The following is a 13,497-nucleotide window of genomic DNA, read 5'->3' as shown; positions in this document are numbered from 1 at the left end:
GGTGCGGCCCTTTTACCTTTTTCTTTCTAAGATCATAACACAGTTGGTCATTCCAGTAACTATCTTCATAGCACAAATTTTAAATGATTGCCTTTTCTGAGCTAGTATTTGAAGCATTTATTATTGTTACTATTAATTTCCCTTTTTCATTGGGATGGTATTTTGTATCAATGCTTACAAGAATTTGGATTTTTGTTTTAAAGCTTATTTGTTTCGATATATGCTGTGTGTTTGTGTGTATGCTAGTGAGTAGAATTTATTTATATCCCGTAGGTTTCCAGTGTGTGTCTGGAAAGAAGGCAAATGAATGATCAAAAAGAAAAAAGGAAGCAATTTCCATGGCAAGCTACTTTTCACAATTTCTTCATAGGTATTCCTTGGAAAAGTATTCTTTTGCCAAATAATTTTAGAAATCCTGGATTGCATGACTTTAAAGGGAATCCATAGAGGCTTTAATAGACTGACATCATTTTAAAATTTTATCATCCATTTTACAACATTACACTACTTTTCTTTACACAGCAAAAATTATGTCCTATAGCAAGTCTTCTTTAGGATACAATTTTTGAAATGCATTATATTTTACTTATACTAATTTTCTATTTTTCCCAGACACCTTGTCCCTACCTCAGTGAGCTATTAATGATATCTTATTTCCACTGTTCGGGAGGGGAGATTGGTAGAAATAAGGATATATCCTCATCCTAGAGAGAAATGTTTCTGAGGTCTTGTTTCCCTGGATGGTTTGTAATGTATTCTGGTTATATCTTATATTCTGTACTCCATGGTGTAGGATGCTCTGAAGCACACAGGCTACTGAGTGAGGCAGAAAAAATCTCATGTCTCCTCTGCCACTTACTAGATGTATGATGTTAGGGAATTGTTTTACCTCCCAGGACATCATTTTCACCATCATTAAAGTGGAATTAGTATTGTCTTTCTCAAAAGTCATGGGGATAGATAAGGCTCCTTTCCAGGTTATATAAAGTAATCTTACAAATATATTTTAAAGAGGAGCTACCCAAATGGCCACTATTCAAATAAAACCATTTTTAACATAGTTCTTCAACAGAGAAATACAAATAATAACCTATAAGGAAATATCACAGTAACACACTCAATTGCATGGCAATTTACTGACCATGTGAAGTTTTTGGCAAAAATATAGAGAAAATAAGCACTCATAAATTTTTTCAGTGGAAATGAAAATTGCCACAAACATTTTACAAAACTCTTGGACATTTTCTACTAAAAGTAAGTGTATGCCCCCAATAGCATTCTGCAATTGCACTCCTAGAGTATTAAGTGTTCGTTGCTGTTTTAGCTATAGATAAAATCAATAAGAGAAGCAATAAAATGTGGCATATTCTTAACACAGAATGCTATTCTACTGATACATATGCGAGCATTGAAAGATCTTTCAGAAAGCACCCAGACTTGATAGACTCTATAATATATAGTATCATCGATATGAAGTCCATGAGCAAGCAAAACAAATCTATGGTAATAAAAGTCCAAATAATGGTATCTCCATGGAATGGGATGGGTGTGGACTGAAAAGAAGCAAAAGGGAACTTTCTAAAGTGAGGGAGATATTCAGTGTCTTAAACCAGGTGGCCATTTCATAGATGTATACACATATACAAGTGTATCCAACTGTGAATTTAAGATGTTTGCACTTTATGTACTTAATGTGAATATGAATTAGCTCAATTAAAAACAAAAAAAGTGATTAGGATAACAATGAGATATAATATGTATAATATTTAATTTGACATTTAGTGGATCTTCAATAAATTGAAGCTTCTTTGGCTTTTATAAGTTAGTTTGAGACTGATATACTGCTTATAAAGGCATTCTGAAGAGAAAATGTGTTTCCTATTCCTAGCTACTGATTTAAAAAATGAGTTTTTGGACTACTACCAGTTCATAAGTTGGGATCAGCCTATATATATGCAATGAATTTCCTAACAAGTAGAGTCCTAGAGACAGAAATGAGTTATATTCTGTATCATCTGCAGGCTATTTGAAGAAAATTAAGGAAGGATAAAATAGAAAGACCATAAATTTGTTTTCATTGCATTACTTGCAAGAGAAGGGTAGTAAGAAAAGATGGCAAACCGAAAGAGATGTATCTCTAAATCTTGGACAAATTTGGTGTGTCTGAGCTTATCTTACTGTTCTGCCTGAGTTTATGTCCTTTTTCCAGAGAAAAGTGCTGTCTACTTGTTGACTACACCATAATACATAGTTGTTAATAAAAACAAGAATAGGAGAAAAAAATTTAAAAAAAATGATAGTTTCTTAAGATATAGTCTGAATGTCTGGATTTAATGTGTCCTTGGAATTAGATTTCTCCCTTGGTCTTTAAAAAAAATACAAATGAATTGAGATGTTTCCACATCTAATAGTGCGAACCAAAGCTATCATGCTCAGTGATTGTATGGCGGGTGCAGCACACATTATGCAGAGGGTGTGATTCACTTGGTAAATAGAGCTTTAAAAATGATTATCAGGTTTTTAAACAATGGTAGCTATGAAATGGTGTTTCAAAACAGCTCTTTAAAACTACACCCATTTAATTTGTTCTATTTTTCTGTTATATTTTTATAGGTTCCCATTTCTCCTGCTGCTGAAATTGCTTAGCCTTATCAAGTTTTATGAATGGGGACACAGTCTCAAGTAGTTTATTTAATGAATCCAATCTATCTGTACATTTCATCTTTATGTAATAGACAGAGACCACAAGATTTCTTTCCACATGGTTCTAGTGAGCCTGAGGCATAAACAATGTTTAGTTGGCTTATAATAAACAAAGCTACATAATAAGAGCACTCAAAGAAAACAGAGGATCAGAAGATTAGAAACAAAATTCTAATGTTTTTTATAACTCTGCATTCAATCTTTTACTGTGATTTCTTAGCAGTCCTAGCAAAAAGGAAACACAAACTGTTATATATATACATATATATGCATATATATGTATATATATAAAATATTTATTTATTTATTTTAGAGAGAGCAAGAGAATGAACAGGGTGGATGGGCATAGGGAGAGAGAAACCTGAAGCAGACTCCCCACTGAGCCCAGAGCTCAACATAGGGCTTGATCCCAGTACTCTCAGCTGAAATCAAGAGTCTGCCATTTAACCAACTGAACCACCCAGGTGCCCTAGTCATATATTTCTTATAATATGCTTCAAATAATCGTATTTTGTGAGATTAATAGGTTTTTTCTTATAAACGAATGCTGAAAAAGAATTTACACCACATCAAAGTGGAGCAAATCATGACAGAAGCTTTCTTGACCCTCAACTAAAGATGAACGCTTCCCATAAAATATCTATCCAAATTGTGTGCTAAATGGTAGTGGAGAAAAAAGAAGCACAGGGGCTGAGCGGGGGATGTCATAGTGTATACCAACAAATCACAACAGGAATGAACAACTACAGAGTGAGTTCAAAGCCTAAGTGATTGCAGGGTTGCTGAATGTGAAGTGTAGCTCGGGCATCTGTGTGAAGTTGTCCAAAAGATCTTTTAACATGCAAGTATGGACTTTTAAAGGAGAGGCCAAGAAAAGAAATGTAGAAACAGATATTTTTTTGCTTAAGATGAAAATTGGGGGCATAAAATTTCCAAGAGAAAGAAATAGAACTAAACACTGAGCTTGGATAGAAAGGCTTTAAGAGTCAAAAGGAGAAATACTTCGTATAAATGAGATATGGAAGAAACATAGGAGTTACTTTGTCTAATCTAGAGAAAGAAAGATTTTTAAAATTACTATTTAAGTATAGTTGATATACAATGTTACATTAGCTTCAGGTGTACAACATAGTGATTTGAAAAGTTTATACTTATGCTTATAAGTATATACTTATGCTATTTTCATCACAAGTGTAACGTCCCATTACATTGCTATTACAGTGTCACTGACTATATTCTTTTATTCTCCTGACTTACTCCATAACTAGAGGCCTGTATCTCTCTCTTCCTTTCAGCCATTTTGCCCAAACCCTCTTCCAACCATCAGTTCTCTATATTTGTGGTTCTGATTCTATTTTTTGTTTGTTATTCATATTATTTTTAGATTCCATTTATGAGTAGAATGATATGGCATTTGTCATTCTCAGGCTGACTTATTTCCCTTAGCATAATTCCTTCCACATTGTCTCAACATGTTTCATCCATGTTGTCTCAGATGGCACAATCTCATCCCCATCTATAGCTATATAATATTCCTGTGTGTGTGTGTGTGTGTGACATTTTCCTTATCCATCCATTGATAGACATCTACGTTGCTTCCATGTCTTTGCTCTTGTAAATAATGCTGCAATAAACATAGAGGTGCATACAACTTTTCAAGGGATTCACAAATGAATTGTACCAAATATTTAGAGAAGACCTATTCTCCTCAAACTGTTCCAGAATGTAGAAGAGGAAGAAAAGCTTCCAAATACATTTTATGAGGCCAGCATTACCCTGATACCAAAACCAGAGAAAGAGACTACAAAAAAAAGAAAACTATAGGCCAATATCCTGATGACCACAGATGTAAAAATCCCCCACAAAATATTAGTAAATTGCATACAACAATACGTTAAAAAGATTATTCACCATCAGTTGGGATCTATTCCCAACATGCAAAGATGGTTCAGTATTCACAAATAAGTCAACATCTTATACCACATCAACAAAACAAAGGATAGAAATCATATGATCATCTCAATATTTGCAGAAAAAAACATTTGCCAAGATCCAACAACAATTCATGATCAAAAACTCTCAGCAAAAGCAAGTTAGAGGGAACACACCTCAACATAATAAATGCCGTATATGAAGAACTCACAGCTAACATCATTCTCAATGGGGAAAAACTGAGAGCTTTTCTTCTAAAGTCAGGAACAAAACAAGGATGTTCATTCTTGCCACTTTTATTCAACATGGTACTGGAGGTCATGGTCACTGCAATTGGAGAAGAAAAATAAATAACAGGCATCCATGTAAGTAAAGAAAAAGTTAAACTGTCACTATTGGCAGATAATAAGGAGATACTTTCTTAAGGAACCTACTGTCAGCAATGCTACAGAAGTTCTAAAGGAGACTGAAAATAATTAGATCATCAATTTGTGTCACGAAGATCATTGGTTAGATTTGAGTGAGATTTCTTACAATATAGGGAGACGGAAAACCAATGACAAGGTAATAAAGGGTTAGTGAACAATGGGAAAGGATGAGAAGTTGAAAACATAATTAATAAAAATACAAATACACTCTCTTTGCCTCTCTGGAAATGTTACTTTAAAAAATATTCGTGTGTACCTCTCAACCTTACTTGATGAGTTTAGTTTTATTTTATTGAATGTTCACAACAATTCTCTGTTTTCAGATAAATACACAGATAGATATTATATATAATACATTATATATAATGCATATATATGTGTACATTTAGAGTAGGGCTTGAAAAGAAAATAAAATCAATGTAAGATTCTTGGAATTAAAAAAAAATACACTCATGCTTTGAGTACATGGAGACAAGCAAATGGAAGAAGGATCCAAAGGAAAGAATAACAAACTGATGCAAATTTTGATTGAGGCTAAAGATTAAAGAATGAAAAAAAGCCTCATAATGAACATGTATTACAAGACAGTAACCATAGAAGAGAAGAAAATGTGGAACACATTTAAGGTAGAGAAAAGAAAGATTTTCATGTAATGGTTTGTATCTTTTCAGCAAAGCAGGAAGTATAGTCTACTGCGGGTAACAGTGGTGGGGGTGGAGGAAATGGGTATTGAAAATAGCTTGTCTTGGTATGGCTATTTTTGGTGATGTAAAGGATAGGAAATCAAATTTAAATTTAAAAAATGTATCTTGATGAGTTTCTATGACCTGTGGAGCTTAGAGAATATCACGATGAGACTGTAGAGCTCTGTGATTTTCTCCAAAACCATCGGCATCTTAAGGACATGGGTGAAGAAGAGAAAAAGCAGTTGTATCTGGCATTGGGAATAGGAGGCAGATATTCAAGAAAGTGGGGAAATATGTGACCTTTGTGATTAAATGCCTGAAATGATAAAACACAAATTCAGGTAATGAGATATTGGATATTGAGGAATGGATATTTGGGAGGTATAGTTTGTAAATTTTTTATAAAAACAGACTCACATGAAAAGGTGATTTCCCCTGTAAGAGGCCATTAAGGACTCATGGATAAAATTCTGCCTTTTGCTTGTTTTCAGAAAATATATAATTTTGTCACAAAAGGACATTGAATGCCAGTCTATTTGGGGATAAACTTTCTTAAAAATCAAAAGCAGAACATCAAAAACCAAAATTAAGTTCCAGTGAGCGATATCTACGGGCAATGAATATACTCACTATGTAGTATTTTGAGGACAAGCCTTCTTAGAAAAAGCTTACCTCATGGAATTGGTTTAAATAACTACGCACACATGTCTTTTTTTTTTTTAATTTTTTATTTATTTTCAGCGTAACAGTATTCATTGTTTTTTCACCACACCCAGTGCTCCATGAAATCTGTGCCCTCCCTAATACCCACCACCTGGTTCCCCCACCCTCCCACCCCCCCCCCCGCCCCTTCAAAACCCTCAGGTTGTTTTTCAGAGTCCATAGTCTCTCATGGTTCACCTCCCCTTCCAATTCCCCTCAATCCCCTTCTCCTCTCCATCTACCCTTGTCCTCTATATTATTTGTTATGCTCCACCAATAAGTGAAACCATATGATACTTGACTCTCTCTGCTTGACTTACTTCACTTAGCACATGTCTTTTGACATTTCTTGAACCACTCTGATTTTGGCTTCCAGAATTCTTATTTCCTTGGGACTCTGAGGTAAACCAGTAGAAGCAATGTAAGTTGAGTCAGGAAAGCTGTGAACAACAAGGGAGAGGGTAGCATTTAAAGATGTGGAAATTGAAAGGAGAATAAATTTCATTGGGGAATTCCTGTTAGATTAGATTGTGTTTACTTTATTTCTTCACTGCTGACTTACAGTTTTCTTTTTCCAATTTAGATTTTTCCCCAGTATTATAATAAAATTTCTCTTTTGAGAAATTTTCAGTAACAACCTTTTTGTTTTTCATTTGGTTAATTGAACTCTTTATAATCTTCTTCTTTTGATCTATTTTTGCTTTCCCTTTTTGAAATACTACCACATCACTGTTCTGAAAAAGTGTTACCCTAGATGCCATGCCCTCCTATATCTTTGAATATACCTCCTCTTCCTTCTTGGAGGATCTATACTCTTCCTGTCTTGTAAGTATAGTTTTACACAGAGCTTTTTTACTAACCCTATAAAATTTTATGATCTTTTAGTGTTTAAATATATCTTGGTTGTGGTAAATATTTTTCTAAGGAAAAAAGAAAATTCACATAATAATTTTTGTAGTAGGTATTATCCCTTATTGAATTCTAATATATGAAAACTTCAAGTAATTAGTAATAAATAACATAGAATTTTATGGGCATAATACTTGAAGCGTTGCACATAAAGATACTCAAATATTATTATAAGGTTTAAATATTGGGCATTCAATGAATAGTTGTTGATTAATGAAGAAATCACATATAAATCATATGCTGTATGGACTACAGAGCTTCTTATAGTTATTATCCTATTTGAATACAATAGTGTATTAATAAGGGCTCTTCCAAAGACTTTGAAAATGCTCTTGAACTAGTAGCTTCTTACACTAATTTCTGATGAAATAGAAATTGTGAGTGAGAAAGGACATAAAAGGAGATATGAGAGATTTTAAATTCAGAAGCTTATGGACAAAGAGCTATTTTGCTATTGGGTATGCTTTTATTGTTTGTTTATCTTTCTTCTCAGAGAAGAAATAATTAAGCATTAGCTATGAAATAATACCTTGAACTCATACTGTGAAATTCCTATAGTATTCAACACATAACTAGGATCAAGTTCAGTTTTGTTTAACTTTGATCAGATGAATTTTCTTGTTGTCATTCAAAAACAGTCTAGAAAGACAATCCTTAAATCTTAAAGTAAGAGTTAAAAAAAGTACTGATTCTAAAAATAGGTAATCAAAGTGGGCCTAATGTCCAACTGGAAACTACACAGAAATCCTTTAGAAACCACTGTATTAGTGAAATCCTTTCGCAGACTTTAATACAAAAATAATAGGAACACTTTAATACCATCTACTTTGTGCCACACACGGATCTAGATGATGAATGTATCAGAGGCACTTAATCCTTTAAACAACACTATGAGATAGATACTATTTTAATCACCAGCTTACAGATAATGAACCATGGTAGAGACATGTTCAGGGTCTCACAGTGAGAAGTGGAAGAACCCAAATTCAAACAGAGGAAGTCTGGTTAAGTCTTTCATCCATGCTACCAAACTCCATTTCACTATTAAAAGAGAAAAAGCCTTACGTGCTGTGGAGTGACTTTATCATGTGAAAAAGAAGGATGGCATGTGTTAATCACAATCTACAGCCATTTCATAACGAATTCTCTAGTGAACTGATGAAATAAGCAGATGGAATTAATCGAGCAGAACAATGATTTCTTCTTTTCCTTGGCCCCGGAGCACCTTAAAACAGTTTTTTGTTTGTAACCCAGTCTCAGGTTGATATTTATTGAATTAATGCATATTTTGCTCCTTGAGGTGTTTTCAGTGAGTCAAATTGATCAGAAACAATAATTTAAGGATACTTAAGTACTTTTAAAAACTTTTAAATGTGGCGTATTAAAAACATGAAAAGTCCTGACTTCTTGACTAAAATATCAGAATTATCAGGTGGTGTTGAATGGCACTTATAAAACCCTTTAGTGAATTAAATATAAGTGTATCAAAAATACAGGTTTTGATGTCTCAGAGTATTCATAGATTTTTGTAAATTAAATGTATTAAGAGTAAGTGCTTCAGAAACAATAACAGCTAACAATTGAGTAAGACTTAATGCTAAGACAGCAGTCAAAATTACCAAAATCTTCAGGTTTTCATTAAGCATTTTCCTATCAGCAATGCCAATAGAAGGGCTTTAAATAATAACCACAAACTTATCAGTGCATAGACTGAGGAAAGTACATTAGCCAAAAAACATGACAGTAAAATAAATGATAAAACTTTAATAATATAGTTCTTTCCAACGGCAGTAGCTTAATTTAAACTGGAATTGGAGTTTCTCTCTTACTTTTTGCTTGCTTAAGGATTTATAAAATATGTACTACAGATTAGGAACTATAAATTTTGAAAGGCTCTGAATGAAGCAATAAATAATGGTGGTACACATTCTTAAAATTTCTCTGAATTATTGACAAACAGCACGATTTCAAGAACGCTCACTGTTCATAGTTCCCAGCAGGAAGCTAATATGACAATTAGATAAAGAAGTTAAGCATATATCTTATTATGTGACATATATATGGGAAATTTTTAAATCATGTTGATTTTTAAGCTTAATAAAGTATGAGTGAGTAGTATTTTCATTAAATAGAAAGATTACCAAGTTAATGACACATTTAACAAAGATTCTAAATTTAGAAAACTATGAAATATTAGTAGGATAAACAAGTGTGGTTAGGGGATCCCCCCTCCCTTTACTTGGAGGGAAAGGTCTCTCCTGGGCGAGCAGGATACCTTTGACTCTAATGTGATACCTTGAACACAGCATAGGATTGGGAAAGGGGCCGATGTAGATTCTTCACACTCTGCCAGTTATTAGGCTGACTCCTTGGCAAAGTTATTAAGCTTTCTTAGCTCTACTATCCTCATATGTGAAATAATAACAAAAAGAAATAAAAAATAGTCTACTTATTTTAGTAGAGAGTTGTGACGAGGAAATCAGTCCATACATGTGAAGTTTGTACCACAATGTGAGGTATGTTTAAGGTGTCTGCTAATATTTGCCACCTTATCACTCCCTATCACTTGTCTTCTCTATGTTTCAGATGAGCCATCCTTTCCCAAATGTAACATTTAGCACTAACCTGTCTTGTATGATTTCAAGAAAGAATAGGACAAAAGTTCTTACGACCATTGTAGTATTCCCTATCATTTTTGTCTGTGCAGGAAAAAAATGAAATGTGTAGCTGTGTGCATACACACAAACATGCCTCTGTGTTAACCTCTATCTGGTCAGTGCCCTGAGATCAGGCTATCTCCAACTCTCTATTTATAGATTATTTGTCATATAAGCCCAACAGTTTGCAAGACTTAAGACTTTAAGTCAGGATTTTTTCCGTATCGTTCTGTTAAAGTCGAGTAATACAGTAGAATTAATGCTGTCATACAAGTGAAAAAGGCTTGAATGTGTAGCCCCATCTCTGATCACTGATACTTATATAACCCTCAGTTGAATTGCAATATTTGAGCCTCTGTTTCCTCATCTGTGGGAAAAAAACAAGATATATAGATGCAGATCTTTATAGAATAGATATACACACATATATGTATATACACATTAAATATATATGATACAGACATACATACAAACACACATGGATATGCACACACAAATCTATAAAAAAAATCCTTATTTTCTCATAAGCTATCATGAGGACTATGTATGTTAGTCTCTGCAAACGTTATCCATAGTTATTGTTCTCACCGCTCTCCTAACAAACTTGTGCTTGAGCTTAACTTTCTTTCTTAATGTAACATCTGAAGAGTCCAACTGGCCTTTTCTACTGTCTTATATATGACCCAGCGTATCACTTATATTACTTTACTTGGAGTATTAGAACAGGAATGAATAATTCAAGGGCATCAAGTCTAATCTTTCCTTTAAAGCAAATTCTGGAGGGCAGGCCAGTCGCCGGGGTCGCACCTCACTGGTACGGAGGTCTCCTGATTCTCAGTCCTGCACTCCTGGCTCTACTTTCCTGTATTTCTCTCTGACCTTAAGGGATCAAAACAAATAAATACTTATTTATATGCAGTGTGATTAGTTCTATTGTTGTTTTTCAGTGCTCCAAAGTATAAAACATGGAAGGCTGAAAAATGAGAGAAGGAATGGTAGAAGATAAATTGTCATGAAGAAGGATTCGATTTCAGAAATTACTGACAAAACTATACATGTTTCCCCCAAGCTGCTTAGAAGCAGAATATTCAGAGAAGTAGAGGAATGTGAAAAGCTGAGAGGATTAATAGAAGCATGTGAGTGCCTAAAGCTACCTTCAACCCAGGTGGATGAGAGTGCAGAATCTGACAGAGTGCTGTTGCCTAACTTAGTTTTCTCATTAATTTCATGGCAATTATTTCTCTATATACCATATGCTTCTGTCAGAGACAGCTCTGGTAAGACACTGGCTCAGATGGGTGCTCTCTTTTTATCTGCAAGTGAAGATTCCCTTTTGGGGTGTCAGGAAATCTGAAAATGGAACTCTTCCTCCTAAAAGCTGGTTCCACTACAGGAATTGCCCTTCCAGGGTACATGGGATCAAATTTGGTAAGTTTTCTTTCTGAAATGCCAACTCTCAACACCCTTTTAGGCATATTATTATTACATTGTTCTGAAATGCTTAGATTTACCAGAGAGTAGTTGGACAAACCATCTTACTTAACCCCGTTTGCGATTCCATGAAGAGTTCTGTAAATGTGTCTCTCCTTGTTCATATATGGGTTTCTCTCCATATTCTCTAAAACTGGAAGAATATAAATGTGGCCAGTATGATATGGCATAAAACATTAGGCCCCATGATTTTCTGAAGTTCTTTTCAGAGTAATCGCTCTCTTCATGGATTCACAGTTTCCTTTTAAACACACATAATATTGAAACAATTTGTCTCCTTGATATACAAAACCCTCCTGAGGTTTAAGGGTGATTAGGGCAGCAGATTTTCTTGCAAATAAATCAAACATCAAGTGCAATGGCTTCCTGCCATGTACACAAAATAAGAACTTCACTTAGACCCACTTAGGTCATATTTTATTTAATGATATCTTGCTCTTCAGTTTGAAAAGAACACTTTTATGATTTTTTTTTAATCTAGAGCTTAGTATTTTTACTACACTATGATTTTCGTGAAGTCTTTTGGAAGTATATTGAGTCCCACTACAAGAGGACAATTTCAAAATATTTCATCTTGTAGATCTGTAATGGTTGTCACAGCAAAGGAATTGTTTTAATAAAAAGTTCATCCAAACCAGCACTAGGGCTCAATAGTTCTTACATTCTTCTCTTCCGGACTCCCTTGAAGATTCCACAGAGCAGTAATACCAGACCCCTTTCACTTTCTTCAACCTTCACCTTCTCCTGCAACTCTTTCCCGTCCATGTATTCAAAAGATGACATAATCTGCCACATATTTATATCGAAGATGTCAAATGTGACTCAGCTTCCTTCATTTCCACCCAGAACTATCCTTGTATCTTTACATTCTTTCTCTTTTTTACATTTCAGAGCAGGAGAAAGGGCTTTTCATTTTCTACGTATTTGTTTTTAAGTTTGAGTGTATTTACACACAGTATTACAGTAGTTACAGGTGTATAACATAGTGATTTAACAGTTCTGAACATCATACTGTGCCCACCACAACTGTAGCAGCCATCTGTTACCATGCAACACTATTAGAGTATCATTGGCTTTATCCTGTATGATGTACTTTTTACTCCCGTAACGTTTTCATTCCATAAGAGGAAGACTATGTCTTCCACTCCCCTCTTTCATTTTGCCCATTCTCCCACCCCTTCCCATTTGGCAACCCTCAGTTTGTTCTTTGTATTTATAGGCCTGACTCCACTTGTATTTGTTTATTCACTTGTTTTGTTTTTTTAGATTCCATGTGTAGTATTTGTATACTATAGTAAAAATCAATAACATTTGTATTTTTCTGTTTGACTTATTTCACTTAGCATAAGTGAAATAACCCTCTAGGTCCATCCATGGTGTTTCAAATGGCAAAAATCTCATCCTTTCTTATGACTGAGTAATATTTCTGTGTGTGTGTGTGTGTGTGTGTGTGTGTACACCATTTGGTGGTGGACATTCCGGCTGCTTCCATATCTTCACTATTGTAAAATAATGCTGCGGTATACGTAGGGGTGCATATATCTTTTCATATTAATGTTTGTATTTTTCTGTGGGTAGATACCCAGTAGTGGAGTTAGTGAATCATATGGCATTTTTATTTTTAATATTTTGAGGACCCTTAATACTGGTTTCTAGATATGTCTCCTAAGGGGAAGGAATCAAAAGTGAAAATAAACTATCAGGACTGTCAGAATAAAATGCTTTTGTACAGTGACAGAAACCATCAACTAGATGATAAAGCAACCCACTGAGTGGGAAAATATATTTACAAGTGATATATCCAATAAAGGGTTAATATCCAAACTATATAATGAACTTGGGCAGCTTAACACCAGAAAGAACTGATTGAATGGGCAGAGGACATGAATAAACATTTCTCTAAAGAAGATACACAGATGATCAACTGACGCATGAAAAGATGTCCAACATCACTATCAGAGAAACGTAAATGAAAAACACAACGAGATG

This window comes from Martes martes (genome assembly GCF_963455335.1).
Source record: "Martes martes genome assembly, chromosome: 12".
Classification (NCBI taxonomy): Eukaryota; Metazoa; Chordata; class Mammalia; order Carnivora; family Mustelidae; genus Martes; species Martes martes.
This window is presented reverse-complemented; position numbering follows the sequence as displayed.